This window comes from Cylas formicarius, unplaced genomic scaffold (genome assembly GCF_029955315.1).
Source record: "Cylas formicarius isolate icCylForm1 unplaced genomic scaffold, icCylForm1.1 PGA_scaffold_6__28_contigs__length_40554024, whole genome shotgun sequence".
Lineage (NCBI taxonomy): Eukaryota > Metazoa > Arthropoda > Insecta > Coleoptera > Brentidae > Cylas > Cylas formicarius.
Window position 1 is genome coordinate 24829374 of NW_026844347.1, and position 17854 is coordinate 24847227.

General features: G+C 34.3%; 1 protein-coding gene across 2 annotated transcripts in view; it reads left to right on the top strand.

Moving 5' to 3' along the window:
- Positions 1-17854, top strand: part of LOC132704172 (TOX high mobility group box family member 4-like) — a 428384-nt gene that overhangs the window by 169911 nt on the left and 240619 nt on the right. The window lies entirely within an intron of this gene.

The window sequence follows — 17854 nt, forward strand, 5'->3', positions numbered from 1 at the left end:
ACCTTAAAACCGCAAAGTGAAAGCGAGACAAAAACAATATTCGAGGTATCCTATTTATACAAAAATCTGTTGTTTTTGCTTCTTTCCGACACAATCTGCAAGACCTGTTACTGTGAAAATATTCATTCATTCATGCTAACATTCATAGTGGATGAATATTAGGATATGTTGTGTAATCTGCTGTAACCTGATGATCTATTGCGGCACTTGAGGGAGAGTCGAAACTTATATGAATATAGGTTCAGCAAATTCCTACGTCCCGTTCGTCCATAACGTGTAACATGAGACGATTCATCGTGAGATACTCTGTATGTATTCACGTTGGGTGGATTTTTCAATTCTAAAGCAACCAAAACTGACTGGCTCTTTCCCTAAATCGAAATCTTGGACTAGCATAATATCTTCTATTTTTTATCTCTCCGTAAGTCCCACTTTTGGGCTACACCGCGGTGTCAAGGGCACCACCTGTTCGCAACGGCTTGATGTGTTGGCCAACACGAAGGAAAGGAGTTTGGGGAGACCGACGCCGACGGCATCGTCCCGCGGGTCGTCCTTTTACATAATTAACACCCGATTTCCTGCTCCGAGCCGCCACGTCGTCGTCCGACACGAAATTGATACGGTGGACGCGACGCCGGGCGTCGTATTCAGGATAAACCGACGGACGGCCAAGGGTTAAAGTTGGGGTGTGGGTCGGTCTGTCGGTTTTGATTGCGGCGGTCGGGGTCTTTGAACCGTTTTGCTGTGGGCTATCGGATGAGGACCGTTTAACCATTTTGACTTGTTGAATGGGGAGGGGGGGAATGACGTCTTTAGCACCTTATACCGAAAAAGCTTTTTATTAAACTTTTTACTAAAGGTGCCTTTAATTGCATACTATTTTCGGAATTTTTATAGACACTTTAAGGGTGATTACACAACGCATGGTGCATTGAACCTGTCTGGACAAACCGCGAGCCGCACACCCTCTTACAAGTGTGGTTTGGTATGACTTAAATTTCTGTCGGTAAACTTGTTCAAATCAAAGTTTTATTGTTCTGCATCATTCGAAGTATATCTGCAAACACGTCTTGACCTACAGACAAAAATGTAGTGTTGGTCGAACCCATTCAATTAGAGGAACTTAAATGGGACCCTATTCATTTAGATCACAAGATCACAACTCGACTAGAGACCCAGTAGTTTTGCTGCAATCTGTCTATGGCATTTATGAGACTCTAACCACCGCCAAGCTCCGAGATGTTTTAGGAAAAATCTCTTACATCCTTGACTTGTAAAATTCCGAACTGTAGCAAATCAGAAACACAAACCATTAGTCGTGTGAACCGCCCCTCAAAACTTACTGGCATTTTTCGATGGTCCTTTCAAAGACAAATTCCAGGAGATATATGTCTGAAATAAAAAATAGGTAAAAGTAGGAAGCTGATGGCGGCGAGTGAGGCGACATAGGGTTAGAATTATCGGACATATTAAAGAACTGCGATTTAAAAGGTATAAATAATCTGCTAGATCCGCCACAAAATAACCAACCAAACATCAATTATCGGAGCTTCTCAAACTCCGACCTAACCCGTGTTTTGATATTTCCAGACTATCTTCGCTGAGTCACGTTCACTTCACAAAAATAGCATCGGTCCACAAAAAATATCAATAAAACAATTAAGGTTGTTCAGTTTAGACCAATAAATAATATGAATAAAAAACAAGTTTAGAAATTATTATATCCGGTGATTCCTCAGGAAGATGCAGATACACTGTTCCTCATTTTTCTAAAACAAAGCAATGAAATCCCTGCACCTAAAACAGTAAACAATTACTTCTCGCAACAAATTAATAAATTTGTTTGGGAAATTCAAAATCAAATTCCCATTCTGTTCGCTTAGCATATAACAGTGCAGCCCGGCGCAAAAATCGACCAAACTATTCCCGAACCCGGAAAACTTATTTCATAATCCCGAATACTCCGGGTAACAATGCTACCGCGTAATTTCGTATTCCGAAAATTTATTTTCAAAGGCAAATATTTATGCATACACATCCATATATTAGACTCCGGAGGAATTTTTATTACACATAAAAATGGAACATTGTAGCTTATTCATTCAGTTTTATTACATTATAAAAGAATATAAAAATGCTAAAGTTGAATGTAATTTTATTATAAGTTTTAATAACCTGAACAAGAAATGGGAATTGTTCTCCTACACTGAGAAAAACTGCGAAAACTTTTGTTAAGTTGCGTTAGCGACAAATAGAAGGTGTCAAATATCGTTCTAGCATATGATGCTCTAAATTAAAAAAAAAGTATGGTCCAATAATTTTGTTGTGGGGGAAAAATTTTACTCTATAAAAAATACGGCAGTTGAAATTGAAGCTTAATTTTGCAAAAACAAATTAAATAATTTGGAAGCAAATAAAGATAATAAATTCAATATAGGTTTACTAGCGTTTTTGAAATTCCAATTCACTGTCTCTTTAACCTTGATCTAACCTAGAAGGCTTAGCCCAAAATAATTTTGTTTGCCATTTTCCCTGCAAAAAAAAATTCTTATAACTTCTGCTGTAATAAAAATTTGAATTATTGATTTATTAGGGTTCAAAGGACAACCAATATTTTATAAATATGGTGTGTTATAGGTAGTAAGACTTCATCCGATTTTGGACAAGTTTCCATAAGTAATGTATTCCAAGTAATAATTTTGGATATTCTCTTCACAAACATTTTGAAATTACAGGGAAAATTGCTCCATCTAGACAGTTGTTTTGCTGAAAAGAGTTTGGCTTAAACTGTGCCACCATTTACTTCAAGGTGGTAGACCATTTAAAATAAAATAAAGTCAGTGGAAGTTCGATAGTTTCTTAGTACATTTCTAAGACTCAGAAATGTGTGTGAAATATTTAAATTATTTAAAAAGCTGTAGTGCTTTCGGTAGTAAGCGCGACACCACCCTGTTAATGTTCATCTCTTTTTTTTTCACCTTTGAGATATGTTTGAGGGACCGACGTTTGTTTACTTACAAGTCGGTATGGGATATTAATAACAATTTCTCTCAGTATATACGCCCGTCGGCGGCAGGCCGGTAGGCAACGATGGGTAGTTCGCTCGAGGGTCGTCCGTCGGCGTCCGAAAATGCCCGAATGTCTCCGAGAAGGCGACTGGAGCGTCGCCTCATCCGTCGAGAGATCGATGCGGATGCTTGGAGTTGCAACGTTGCCACGCGCGACAGACGAAACATATTTTTAACACTGTTCTGTATTGCCCAGCTTCATAGTTCACGCCAGCGCTATTTTGAATTAGTTGCGTTTCTACGGTTCAGTTTTCATTCTTTCCTTCACGCTTATGGACCAGATTAAGAAAATTGCCGAAAGTGTCCTTCAATTGACATCGATTCAAAAATGTAACATCATTGTTTTCCTTGGCTTCCTTACTTCATCGCCTACTTTTATTTATGTTCCCAATAATAGTTGGCTAGTAGAATCAACGTCTACGTTGAGGTCTTACATCCATAAAGGATTATGTACATTTTTTAATACTCTGCTTAATTTTATAGTTCATTTGTTTTAAGTGAACCGTAAGTTTATATAATTGCTTGCAGTTGTGTTAGCGTAGCAGCGTCGTAGAAAATACTTGCATTTGCTTATCCTGTTATAATACAAACGTATTATTGCATTGAAAAGCGGCTTAAATGGTAATGCTTTAAACAATAAGTTAGGCCAATTGTTGCTGATATTTTGGCCTATTTCTCTCTTACGTGCTAAATCTATATTCGCCTTAATAACGAGCAAAACTGAAGTAGTTACGGCGTGACCTTTATCCTGTAGTTTGACAACGTCGCTTGTCCGTCTCGGCCGCCGGCACGAGACAGGATCCCACTGGGGTTTTTGTCGGGTTTGAGTGGCTTCCGGAATGGGATTTTTGAGTTTTTTTGTCTCTGTTGTTTACCTGTTTCGCTTTTGTTTCTTAACGAGTTTCGTAAATGGCTTTTCGCAGGTTTTCGGTTTCATTCGTCCCACCAAATGCTCTGTCGTTTCGATTATATATCGCTGTCGTAAAGTCAGCTCTTTTTGTATATATGTGTGAATTACAGGATCGTGTTGCTCTTGCCCAGAAATTTCGGCGTCATAGCGATCAGTTTGTTGATATAATCGCGATTTAGATTGGAAAACAAAATATTATATAGATTTAACATTAACATTAAATATTCTAGAGTATCAAATGATGAAGATGTTCCTCATACTCATGTTTTTAAAAAATATCTGTGTTTGTGCGAACGCAATTCAGATATGTCTATGGTTTACAGATTGTTTGTCTGCGAATAAACCAAATATAAATCTTACGGCCTTAAAGCTAAAATTTTCCAAATTACAAACTATTCTAGAACATATCGCATGATACAGGTATTACGCATACTGCTGTGTTTTTCAAAATACTCATTAAAAAGATACTATTTACACATCTTGCCTTTGATACTTTAAAATAGTCTTAACAGCAACATTACAACATTAACAAGCATTAAAAATAACTTGCACTCGTCTGTATCATTACTGCTTTTAATAATACAAAACAAAAGCGTTTTTGGTTTAAAAAAAAACACGGTTTATTTGTTATCAAAATGTCTGATGAATGAAGTATAACGTCAAAACCAGATTTAAAACTTGTCCAAAAATCTCTCAACATTCTCGTACCGTCAAAGACGAAATTCCATTTGAGATGCCAGGAGTTTGCAGCATTCCATGCGTATGCGGCAAAGAATACATTGGAGAGACCGGATGAAAAATATCAGCTAGACTCAAAGAACACGAAAGAGCCTTACGACTAAAACAAATAAACTCATCAGCTGTTGCCGAACACACGAAACTGGACATAAAATTTTATTCGATAAAACTAAAATTCCTGCATGTAGTTGTTCTACCAATGAAAAATCCGAGAGTCTATAGAAATCTATAAACAACCTAACAATCTTAACCGCGACTCAGGTCTCTATCTGTCATCAATACGGGAATCAGTCATCCGAGACGGTGTTTATGCCCCTCATTTAGCTCCACGCTCCAGTTTCAGTCAATCTCTGAAGATGCTAACAGGATGAAACGAAACGTCAGCAAAAAGTATATATTGTTTTCTTCGATTTCTGGTAGACGCAATGTTTTTGTCAGTTCGCTCTTAGAATATGTAAGTTTGATATAAACGACCCTCTGGTCATGTTTTAGCAAACCTGTGAGTAAAGAAGTTAAAAGTATTGCTTACTATATTTTTATACCACCATTAACTGTGTATATTTTTAACGTAACAGTTAGAATGTGTAAAAAACATTTGATCATTCTCTAATCCATGAAAAAAAGAACCGGAAACGCCCGAAGTGACCCACTTGAGTGTTTAATGAAATTATCATCTTAAAGTGATATTTTGCGCACGCTTGATTAGTGAGATAATTGGTTATTTTAGGGTACCGAGCAGAAAAACGCGATTTTATATTTGGCTAGACTTATTTTTATTTTGTTTGAAAAGATTTAGATTAACCATCTAAATTGTATAGCAACTCAATGAAAATAATAAATTGAAAGACGCGTCAAGCAGTTCAAAAAAAAGTACGTGTTGATTTTTCCCCTCGCTCCAGCTCGTTACGAGACAAAAAAATGAGTAAAACACATTACCAAAATGTTCTGCGACCTCAAAAATCTAGTGGCAGCTGTTGGGGTTGGAATATTTTTCCTTAAGTAAATTTATCTCGCTCGTTGTATGCGCAAATACCGGACAAAAAATACGTGCCTATACTTCATCTCTTCCCCACACACGCTTTGTGGTTAAGAAATTTCATTTTAGGACTTTTATACAGCGGCGTCCCATTCTTTTCGCATTCTATGGTTAAATTAAAAATAATGAAATAATAAAATTAAAAAATGAAAACAATTTAACCGAATTTCTATTTTATGTTATTGACTCTGAACTAAAAGTATATTGCGTGTTTAGCATTACAAGGTGATACTTTACATTATAAAACCTTGGGATAGGACAAATAGTTTGTCCAAAAAGTGAAAAATCAAAAAATAATATGCGTACTATACTGTCACCGGAACTAACTCTCGAATTCCAGAGGAATTCCAAGAAATTGTAAGCATACTAGAAATTACTGTGTGCTTTTACTTATTATGTTATTATTTTGGCACCAATGTGCGGAATCTATGGTCAACTAGAGAAAAAAGCTTCGTCATCCATTTTCATCAATTCAATTTTTCAAGTGTTTGTCTCCAAACACGATTGAAAAATTTAGTATTTTTATACGCCACTCATAAATAATTGCCGGCCTAAATATTTTAGTGTTGACTGTGGAGGCTACATAAGGGACAATTAATTTGTTTGTCGCTTTTTAATCTAGCAATTGGAGGCAGCTCTATTTTTATTGACCACAATCACTCGTAGGTGAGCAAGATTCATTAACAAGGATGTCAATTATATATGAGGTTCGGACGTATTTCTTATTTGTTATCACCCCAAGCATGTGCAACGTAGAAATGTCATTTAATGGAGAGTGGTGAACGAAGGTGAGGAAACTTTGGTGGACAAACGATTATGAGTTGAATCCTAATTATCTAAACTTCCCACGAAATATATACCGCACTTTTTCAAGGGTACAAACGTTCACCTCGGAGTTGGGGAAGATGGTACGGATATGGTGGGTCGCAAAAGAGCATCAGGTGGATGGTCGTTAATAATTAAAACAGACGATTAACTGTTGGTAGATTAACTGTGGTAGGTACTGAGTTTTATTAAGAGAAAAATGGCTGAGGATTCAGCAAACTTGATAAGCTTATAATGGCGCATCAAAATTCAAAAACAATTACAGTGTCCTACAAACAATTTTCTAATGAACCATAAATATACCATTTATGTAAAGATTCGGTAAATTTATTTAAAATGCGAATAATCGTGTAGTATACGCCACTGCATAGTTTAAACTGAGAGAAATTATCGATTCGTCGAAAAAGCGAAATAAGACCAAAACAGAAACTTCTAGCGAACGGGTGTAAAGCTGAGTTACTGCAAATTGGGCCACAATTGAATGTAGACCTAACTAACGGAATGGGTTCCTTGGAATAGGGCTATTCCTTATCGACAAGGACAGTCGTTTTCTCAATATTTTTCATCGATATTCGAAGGAGTGGGTAATAAAGAATATAGTAATTGGGCGTGTGCCTATTCGTAATTATTTAAATGGGATTTTCTCTTAAATATGGCCACACATATTGGAAATATTTGGCGAAAACTTGTGTTAAACTTTTTCCTAGGTAAATGAGATGACGGGACAAGGGCACACGGTTATATATGAATTTTACTATTTATAAACTATTTAATCGGTTCAGTTTTTTTTTATTTATTTCCATGAAATATCAATTTTAAATATTTTTGTATTCCTTGTTAGTTAGTATATTATAATAATTCATTCATTTAAATATATAAAGCTAAACGTAATGCCTTCTTAAAAAAATACAAAATTCCTATGAAATTCCAATGAATTCCGGATAATTGCAAGCATAAAAGGAATTGTAGCTTTAGCTTTTACCCCTCTCCAAAAACTAATAGTCGTAGAAAAAATATAGCTTGGCAACACGTTCATAAACTTCTTATTAAGCACTCGCTCGCCCGGGCCATATCAAACTCGTGACTAAGACTTTCTTACTATGCGAAAAATTGTAAAAGAAAATAAAATTGCTTATTTAAACAGAATATTTGATTTGGAAAGAGCGGAAGTTGGTTTTCAAATATCCATTAACATTTTTCCACATATAACGCTAAAAATCACCTGATCGTCGTATCGATAAATTTTAAACGACATCTTGGGGAGGGGGGCGAGAGACCAAAACGACGATCCCTATAATACAAATTGACTGAGGGTGTGAGCCCTCTACGTGTCGGTGCGTCTATGTGTACAAAGCGATATACACACGTATTAAGACGACCACATAATCCAAATTAATTGCTACAAACGAAGCACCGGAGCAGATAAGTTCGGGCAAAGTTATTATTGTGATTGTTGTTTTGAAGAGATTTATTACGATAGACGATTGTAAATCTGACTGAACTCTGAGGGGCATGTGAACATTTCTAGAGAATATGAAGAACTTGATCTATTCAAAATAACCGTTACTTTCCAATTCCAATTTATAACATACTGCTAAACGTATTTATTTCAGGGAGGATCGAGTCATAGAGTGGGCAACTTTTGATGTTCTTAACGGGTAGAAGGTTGACGACGGTGAACGGTTAACGGAAAAACATTTTCAAAATTTACGATTTTTAAATTCACAGTAAATCGTCCTTTTATTTCACAAATTCGGCACTTCACACTCACTTTATAATATGGCACTGCGAAAGTTTAATATTTTCAGATTTATTGGTTAAGAGATTAATTATTTTCCTGCTAGCTGTTTTTTTTAATCCATAGGAGTTCAAGAGGGTTATGACAATTATTCAAAATTAAATGAGTGTCTGGTTTAAGGAGATGTGACAACGCTGCAATATCCGAACTGTTTTAATAATAAAGATTATAGCCTGCTATGGCGGCAATTCAATGTTACTTCTAGGCCATCGAGTTGGGAGAATTCAGAGAACCTTGTATATCGAATGAAATATTCATATTTTCTCTCATTTTCGTTATAAAAAAAGTAAAAGACTGCTGCACTGAAATTTTTCAAGTTATTCGAAGAAAAATTTTATCCTTTCATTGCATTTTACACAAAGTGTGTTTCATAAGAAAGATTGCGTAGAGAACCGGAAATACAATTTTCATAGTTTTCTAAATATTCTTCCGTGAATAAAATTAACTGAAAATTAATTTCCATGTATCGAAAATTTAAAATTAAATTTCAAAACTTATAATTATTAATTATCATTGATAATTATTATTTATCATTAACATCCTTTATTTCACCAAAAGTAGAGTGCATCTATAAATTAAAGAACTAAACCGTTAATATTTTTTAAGTTAGTTTTCATTTCGAGAACCCTTATTATATAGATGAAGGGAAATCTGACAATATCAATATTATTTATGTCATAGTCAACACTGACCGAGATACAGGTAATGACTGTTTTTTTGAACTAGAAAGTCCATTTAATCAATGAAATTAAACTTGACTAAGAAGAATTGACCCGTCAAAACTCTAGACCCGTGACGTAATAGATTACGTCATATGCACGGCGATATCGAAGTTTTGTGATTTTCGGAATTTATACATTCCCCCGAAACTTTAATATCAGAGAGTGCATCGGTTCTACTGCTTCTTATAATTTAAACTTTATTGAATAGAGTGATTTTCCTTGTATGTACAGCGCAAAAATAGGATATGGAACGGAATATATAAGAAACTTAATATAAACTTTTACCATACCGCCAAGTCGGGTGTTAAAAATCTGCTCCGGGGACTAGGGGGTGGGGGAGGAATGAAGGCGGTCGGGGACCGGCGCTAGAGATGGATGACGGGTGAATATATATCATCGTAGGAGATAATGAAATTTCCATGCGGAGAAAATGAGATCTCGGATTCGAAATGTTTAAAATGTAATGCGGAATATGCGTTGGCCATATTATGAGAGCGGTATGAGTGATTAAGATGTTTGTTTCTGCAGTAACTAAACGCAATGCTATGCGATGTTTGGTAAATGTACAGAAAATTGTATGACTCGTAATCGCCTTAATGTTTAAATTTTAGCCGAAAGTTATATATATATATATATATATATATATATATATATATATATATATATATATATATATATATATATATATATATATATATATATATATATATATATGAATATGGGTCAGCGGATTTTTAGTTCCCAGGCTTATTTCGTCAATTGGTTTATTAGTTTCCCGTATATTTTTTAAAATCTTGAGAGTCGTGGCTATTTTGCATTGTCCGATTTGTAAATCTACTATACGTTTTAAACTACAAAAAACAATAAATTCCTTTATCTAAGAAGTATGAAGGCTATATACTTATTAAGTTGTTTAAGAATATGAAAAATATTCATATTTTGTATCGTAAACATATATAGGTTTTTATTGTTGTTTGTAGTTTAATTAAAATAGTTTATCCTGTAAAGGTTTACTCAGTTTGAGTGATCTGACAATTTAATTTTTTTTCCTGTTTCTCTACAGTCCATGGGGGAAAGCAATCAAGCGAAAGCAAAATGGGTAACATGCCCTATTTGATTACGCCCTTTTAACTATTTAATATATTATAAAAATTGACATTTTGGAATCCACGTTCCAAAACTTTTGTCGGTTTAATGAATAACATCAGTTTTAAGAACAGGTTGAGAACTTAATAACAAATTTATGCCATGGGTTTTATTCTTTTGTCGACATTCTTCAAGGATATTACGTCAATCCCGCTTTAAAAGGGAAAAAGACGGATTGCGGTCTTTGTAAAATTTTTGCGTGAGTCTCAAGCGAGTGACCTCTCGTCGAGCAAACAGAATTTCCCTCAGAGGATTATATGAAACGAATGGGAGGGCGACGAATGAAAAAGGAACCTTAATGTTATATCATTAAATTTCTTCAGGCAACCCTAACATTTTAATTAATAATTCCGTGATAGAAGTTTACGTTGATAAAAGGAGAAGCAAACCGAATCAAATCGAAAGAGAAAGCAGGGAAGAGAAATTATGTTGAATAAGAGTTAATCGATTTCGAGGAACCCAAATTTTAATTTGGTGGGGAAATTATATTCTTCAAAGTTTTAAATTCACATCTGGAATTAATTTCGTCCTTTTTCCTTTGTTCGTTGCAAGATATCTATTTTAGTTCAATCAAAACTGATTTAGAGAACATTTTTAACGATTTATAATTGAAATTTTTTTAATGAAAAGGTAATCCAGTTATTTAAGTTATCTGGAGTAAAGTTGTTATTTATTTAGGAATAATGAGAATACGATTTGTCGTCTTGACCTTACATCATCTTTCACCATCAGCGAAAAGAACATAACTTTAATGCATTGTTTGGTTATTCTTATAGGACCCTGTGGGTATGATATTATTATATTAGGTATTAGGTATTAGGCTATTCCAGAATCTAAACAGTGTAACATAGATAAATAGTAGTTGAGATAAATATAATTAATAATCGACGACTTTTCAAAGAAACTTTCAGAGGCTGTTAAAGTTGTTAGTACACTCATTCTACAGTTCTGCTGCGACGGGAATAGCAAGACAGCCTTAACACCCGCCTTGCTTACATACTAGTCAGGCTTTTGACGGACTTAATCGGTCTTTTAGGTCTTTGACCTAACAAACTAATACCAATACTGTCCTCACTGGTGACAGCGTCTTCCTGAAACCAGAAGAATTGCGGTTAATGTTAGTCTTAGCGACCCACAGCTTAACACCATCTAAAGCACTAACATTAGGATCCGAATTGCACATGGGCAAAAGTTTCGAAACCTGTATAATCTTATTGTCATGCCCTTTCCACATTTTTTTGCAATTCGGACCCTTCAACTGGATATGTACAGAGTGTCTCACATAAGGTGACTGGCATGCTCTTCTCAAAACCTTTAATGTTTGTCAAGAAATTTGAAATAAAAAGGTACTTCGTATCTAAGGGATTATACAGGATGAAATGAAATTTTAAATTTAACTTATATTTTCTTGCTTTTTTGGATTTAGTGGCAAAAACAAATAAACCTAAGCCTTGCTTTTTACAAAACTTCTGGATTCCTGCTGCGTCGGTTTTTGCATAGTCGAAATTGCTGACGTTTCGCCAATCATCCTGCTGGCTTCTCCAGAGCTTGACTGAGACTGTTTGAGTTAAGCTCTGAAGAAGCCAACAGAATGATTGGCGAAACGTCAGCAATTTCGACTAAACAAAAACCGACGCAGGAGGAATCCAGAAGTTTTGTAAAAAGCATTACAGTAGCCTGTGGAAGTTTCTTTGAAAAAATAAACTTAAGCCTTGTGTGTATATTTTTCTTTTGAAAATATTAACAGTTATCCTAATATATATTTTGTCGCGTTTTATTAATACAGCAACTCAGATAATCTTATATATTTCCTAAACTATGCGGAAATCACATAGGTCGGTCAAATGAAAAATTACCTTAAATAAAAGAACTTTTGTTTTCAAAATTTCTTGATAACTATTACAGGTTTAGAGAAAAGTATATGGGCGACCTTATCTGAGTCACCCTAGATGTAATGATTTCAATTTTTCTCCATCTTCCTTCGCTTGGACATTTTCGCCCCTCTCGTGAATTGCGCCCTCGCTAAATAATTTTGTAACAAATTCTTTCGCGTGTACACAACTTGGTCAACTTGGTGGAAAAACACACGTTCTTGGTAAAAAGTCACCTTAACGCCTTTATCGTATTTCGAAAATTTCCTTCTACAACAATTAAATAAAATATTTTATTCAACTCGTAAAAGTCAGTACTTATTTCCCAAGCACCTTTATGTAGAACCATAAAGATATTTGTACCTAAGGGGGTTTGGGTTATCAGCATGAAAAATGCATGCAATGGAACTTTTAACAATTTGTTCTATATCTATGTTCTATATCTATGTCGCAGTTGCACATTTGTCCATTTGCCCAGCAGATTTTTACATTTGTATTTAGTTTAGTGTACTTTTAAATATTGCCAATTAGAAAAGAAGAAGCATTAACTTACATCCTTCATCCGGAAACTGGTTCCGAATATTTTTGTTGCTCTTGTTGCTGTTAATATACTCTAATTTTAAAATTGTAATCTGACAAAATAAGAGCCCACTGTCCTGATCCATTTGCAGAAAATTGAGGAAATGATATCTTTTCACCGAACGTTGTTACTAACTTAAATAACATTCTTTAACCGTTACAGCGAAACTGACAGTGTGTTTTTGGAAAGAGTCCAGTTAAGTGGAGGGAGGAGTGAAACTTAATACACTTTTGTAATAAAACCTTCCATCAAAAACAGGAAAACGTTTATTCGTTTCGGCCAGAATTATTTATTATTGCTCTATATTTCACTAGATAAGGTATATTGGATTTCGCGAAGCACGCCGGAATCCAATAAGTAAATACCGGAGAGTCGTTCTTTCCAAATGAAATGTGTAATTCGCGAAGAGAGAGAGATAGAGAGAGAGAGTAGGGGAAAGAGAGAGAATTTTGAGGCTAAATTTAAATCCTCCCCTTGCCTCTTTCACACCGATTTTCTCTTCCGTGACCTACATTAAACTCGGAATAACGAATTGCCTAGCAAAAACTTTGTGCGTTTCACTCCTAAACGGTTAATCGTCCGGGAGAAACCAATTTCGTAGACTCTAAAACGCGCTATCTGTTTGGTTTAATGACAGTTAGAGAGTGTTATACTTAGGCGACCTAAAGAATTTATATTTGAAAAAATAGACTTTGTAAATGTTATATAGGTCTGTACGAATGTGTCGCCTGATCGTACTCTCTAATGCAGAGGTTAGGTTGATGTCGTGTGCAGCAAGTTATTTAGCAGCATTATTCTTGTTAACCCAACATAACCCCAAGCATAAAAAAATACTTTTTTGCTCTGAAGTTATTTATTTTGTTGCACTTAAGAATATATTACATGTACCAAAAAAAACTCGAAGCATACAAAAAAATGCTGGTGCGTGAACAAACCACTGGGAAAAACATTAAATAATGTTTTGTGGCACGTAAGATGTAACATATAATTTATATATAAATATACAAAAGAAAGTTCAAATTTGACAGAAAACAACTAAAAGTAGATTGTTTTCCAAATAGAATCTGAATTGATACAAAAGTACGCGCGAGCGCAGCACTAGTAACACCCGGTTTCATTTTGGGTGATATTTTACAAAACAAGAAGTATTATTACAAACGTAAATTGTGTGGCTGTGGCAGATTCTACATCTCCTTCGGGCTTTATCAACATGAACAATCATGAGATGACCTTGATATCATAAGATCAATTCGTTTGTCTTCATCAGTAGACCAATAATGCTAAATATGTGGCAATGAATGATAACCCGAAAACAATAAAATGCCTACAAAACTTAAAAGTTCATTTTTTGGCAACGAGAATTCAGGGCGGTTATTGTCTTAAGCATATTTTACCGAAAATTTTAAAATCAAATCAAATCAATCACTTCGTCATCAAAAAACAAAAAAATATTTCAAGCGGAGTTTTTCCAGAAAGCCTATATTTTAGTTCCTCACATGATCTAAATTCATCGGATATAGGAGTGTGCGTGTACTCAATCTGACCTTTCTTCCATTCTACATTTGAAGCAAGTCTGTCGTCTGTAGAAAGCATATGTCTTCTTTTGAATTCCAGGGTTTCATCATCTGATCAGTCCTATTCAGGTTCAGTAGTTGATGAATTACAGGACTGTTGAAGGACAGCTGTATCATTCGGTGTATATAACTCGAAAGTTCCAACTATATCAGTTGGTTCCCCAAACTCTTGTAGATTTATGTTATCGTTCATATCTTCTTCGTTAGTCAAGGTATCCACGTCGGGTGGAATACAGACCGCATCAATATATTCTGTAAATATTTTTTCAGGTTATTTTTAGCATAAATTTACAAGGAATGGAATGCTACAATACATAAGAATGTTAATCCAAATAATACTTACGACTTTCATTGTTATTATCCTCATCCATCACGATCTCTTCCATAGCCGCCTCTAATTCCTTTTTGTTCAAATACCTCGGAAATGTCATATTTTACGTACTCTAACGTTCACTCCACAAGGCAAAACCTACTAAAGAACACGCTAATTGTTGGATGTTTATTCTACATGCGCTGACTTGTCTAGACTTGCAATAACAAAGTTTTGTTTCACCGATAAAATCAGTGGTGCATTCACGCACCAGTAAATATTTTCAAAAAATAAAGCATAATCAATATAGTACTTCTAATGTACGTTTTCTGCGATTTAATCTGCATGCTATATATAGACTTAACAAAAATGGCAATACAAATCCAAAATATTTTTTTTTACTATTTTGGATTTACTTGAAAATGTTATACAAATTTATGTTCCGCTTTTGTTAACTTTTAAAGTCATATATAAGATCTTTCCTCTACACATAAATCTGCGATTTCTAGGGTTTTATGTCTTTTAGTAGTGATATTAATAAAATTTCTAAGTGGATGTGCAAAAATGTTTCCTGGATGTGACCAAAAAAATCATAGAAACGCACCACTGGGACCAAATGGGTTAAGAAGACTTAGTTTGCCTGCAGTTGCTGTTTCGGTCGGAATGGCAAAAAAACCGGTTAGTGCCATTAACAAGATTATGCTTCCGGGATTTAGCGATTTACTTGCAGCAAATATATTTATTTCAATTTCAGGAAATATGTTAACATGCCATTAATTTAAAATTCACTTTATTCCAAGCAATAATTTTTATATTCCAGTTAATACTAATCGTATGTGTTAAGAATTGTTTAATTCAGGGAATAAATTATGTTTAGTCATTGTCGGTTTGTGGAAAATTTCCGCAAAACTTCATTGGCGCAATGAGAATGTAATTTATAAAATTGTGGTTTAATTGTGATTAAATATTGTAGTTTAGACAATTAATGTAAAAAAAAATCAATTTTGTCTCAACAAAAGCTTATTTACTGTAAACGTAATTTTAATCTTGTAATTAATTTTTTCTCAACGTTTGTTATTAAAATTACTTAATTCAGCTCAGGGAAAAATTTCTCTCTGTGTACCTTTTTTGAATAATTGACAGACTGAAAACGGTGCAGAATAAGTTTTTCCAAACTTTATATGAACTAAATTTATCTTACCAAGAACTAAGCTAATATTTCTATATACACCTTTTAACTACCTACTAGACTGACCTAAATTATTGTAGATGGTACAATTATTAGCCACACCTTTGAGAACCAGGCAACGACCGTAGGTACAGAACTAATGATCGGCGAAATGCAGCTAATACAAGAGTTAATAGGTGCCTAATTTTCCGTTAAATGCTTAGTGAAATATCTAGGTTTTGTAGTCACTTTAAATAAATTAATTTATTTCTAATATTATATATTATAGTTTTGGACTCAACCGATATACAATTCGAAAATTGAGCTTTTTCCTTAATATTAAATAATTTATTGTGGTTTTCGTATTTTTGCAAACGCTAATTTCTATACAACTAACAAAACACCAACCAAAACAGAAGTAAAAGCATTCATATTTTACGACACGATGACGGTTTTTTTACTATTGATTTCCGAACACCGTTGTTTGAAATTCCCATCTATTAAAGATTTCATTTTAACCCTCGTTTCCATATTATGCGCTCTCATTTTTATCCCCTTCGGAACGACAATAGAAATCACCAGAAGAAATCGATTTAAAAAACCATTCCTTGTTTTCCCTCCTAGACGGGCGAACAATTTGTGTTGATAATGTCTTTAGTGTCGTACATGGTTGTCAGATCTCCCCAAAAGCAATTATTATTCAACAAGGACCTCGCTACATTTTAGTATAACTAGGCAATCTAAAAACTCTTCGGTTGCATGTAAGTTTGAATGTACTGACAATTTACCTGCAATATTGTAGCTAGAGTGTTGTTTTAACTTCTCTCACCATAGAATTCGAATAAGGGTTACGTCATGCTAAGAAGAAACTAAAAATAATTATAAATTTATTTTTATTGAAGTGATGTGTGAGATAAGTATAACAACCATTGAGGAACGCTTCGTATCTCAAAAACAATCCAAGAAAATTATTTACGATATCTTTCGGTGTTCCAAAAATTAACATAATAATTTAAAAAATCAGTAAAACTGAACGTCTTATTTTATCTAATAAGTGCTACTGATTTCGTCCCTTTTTCCGATTTTTTCCGGCCTCGAGACACCGCCGTCAATAAATCTTGCAATATCAGTTTGGCCAACCTCGGCATCTTTTAGATCATCTTGCTTTGTAAAGGCGATATTTGGAAGCGAACTTAAAGAGAGCTTTGATCTGGCTCCGAATACGATCCGCCGTTTTTATTGTGAAACTTTCCGGCTTACGTTTGTTTAAATATCTGTGAGTTTTATTGTAGTTATTTGTTTCGATCAAAGCTTTATATAAACTGAAGTACACTCGAAACGGGTAACCAAAAATTACCGCCATTTTTCAAAAATTCATATCAGTAACGGGATAAGAATTTTGGTGTGTGAAATTTTTTTAACTGTACCAAATTGTTGTCCACATTTTACTACATAAATACATAATTAATAAAATTAGTTAGTCCCAACACTTGATTAGTGATCGGTTAGTGATTAAGTCTAATATCTAATGTCTAAATAAAAATAAACGGGTAAAATGTTCAAATGTAAAATATAAGGTAATTTGGTGCCCTCGAAGGTATTGTAAAAAAAGTAAAGAAGATAAGAACAACACTTTATGTCGGTTTTAAATATCAATTTTTTTTTAATATTTTTTTTTGCGATTTTGTCGGAAACCGCCACCTGGTGGCATGGCAAGCCTCACTCCGAGCACAATGGAGCCCAGGAAAAGCGGAAGTTTATTCAAATGTGTTAAGCCTTTTTGGAGATATTAAATTGGCATTCACTTTTCCATTATATATAAGAAAATTTTGCAGAAACTGAGTTTTAAAAATCAATATAATAATTACAGCCGGACATTATCAGAAACACGAAAATAATTTCCCTAATACCGTACCTCGTTGCTCTTGTTTTTACACCTGGTATAATTTGATTATTGGGGTTGGAAAACCAAGCATTGCAGTTTTTCTATGTTTCAAACAAATTTTTGAGTTATTGCCAGTATTTGGAAAAAACAATTTTTCAAAAATTTAACATTTATTGGATTTGACTTAGACGTTCATTAATAATTCTTTTTGAGTTTTAACCTC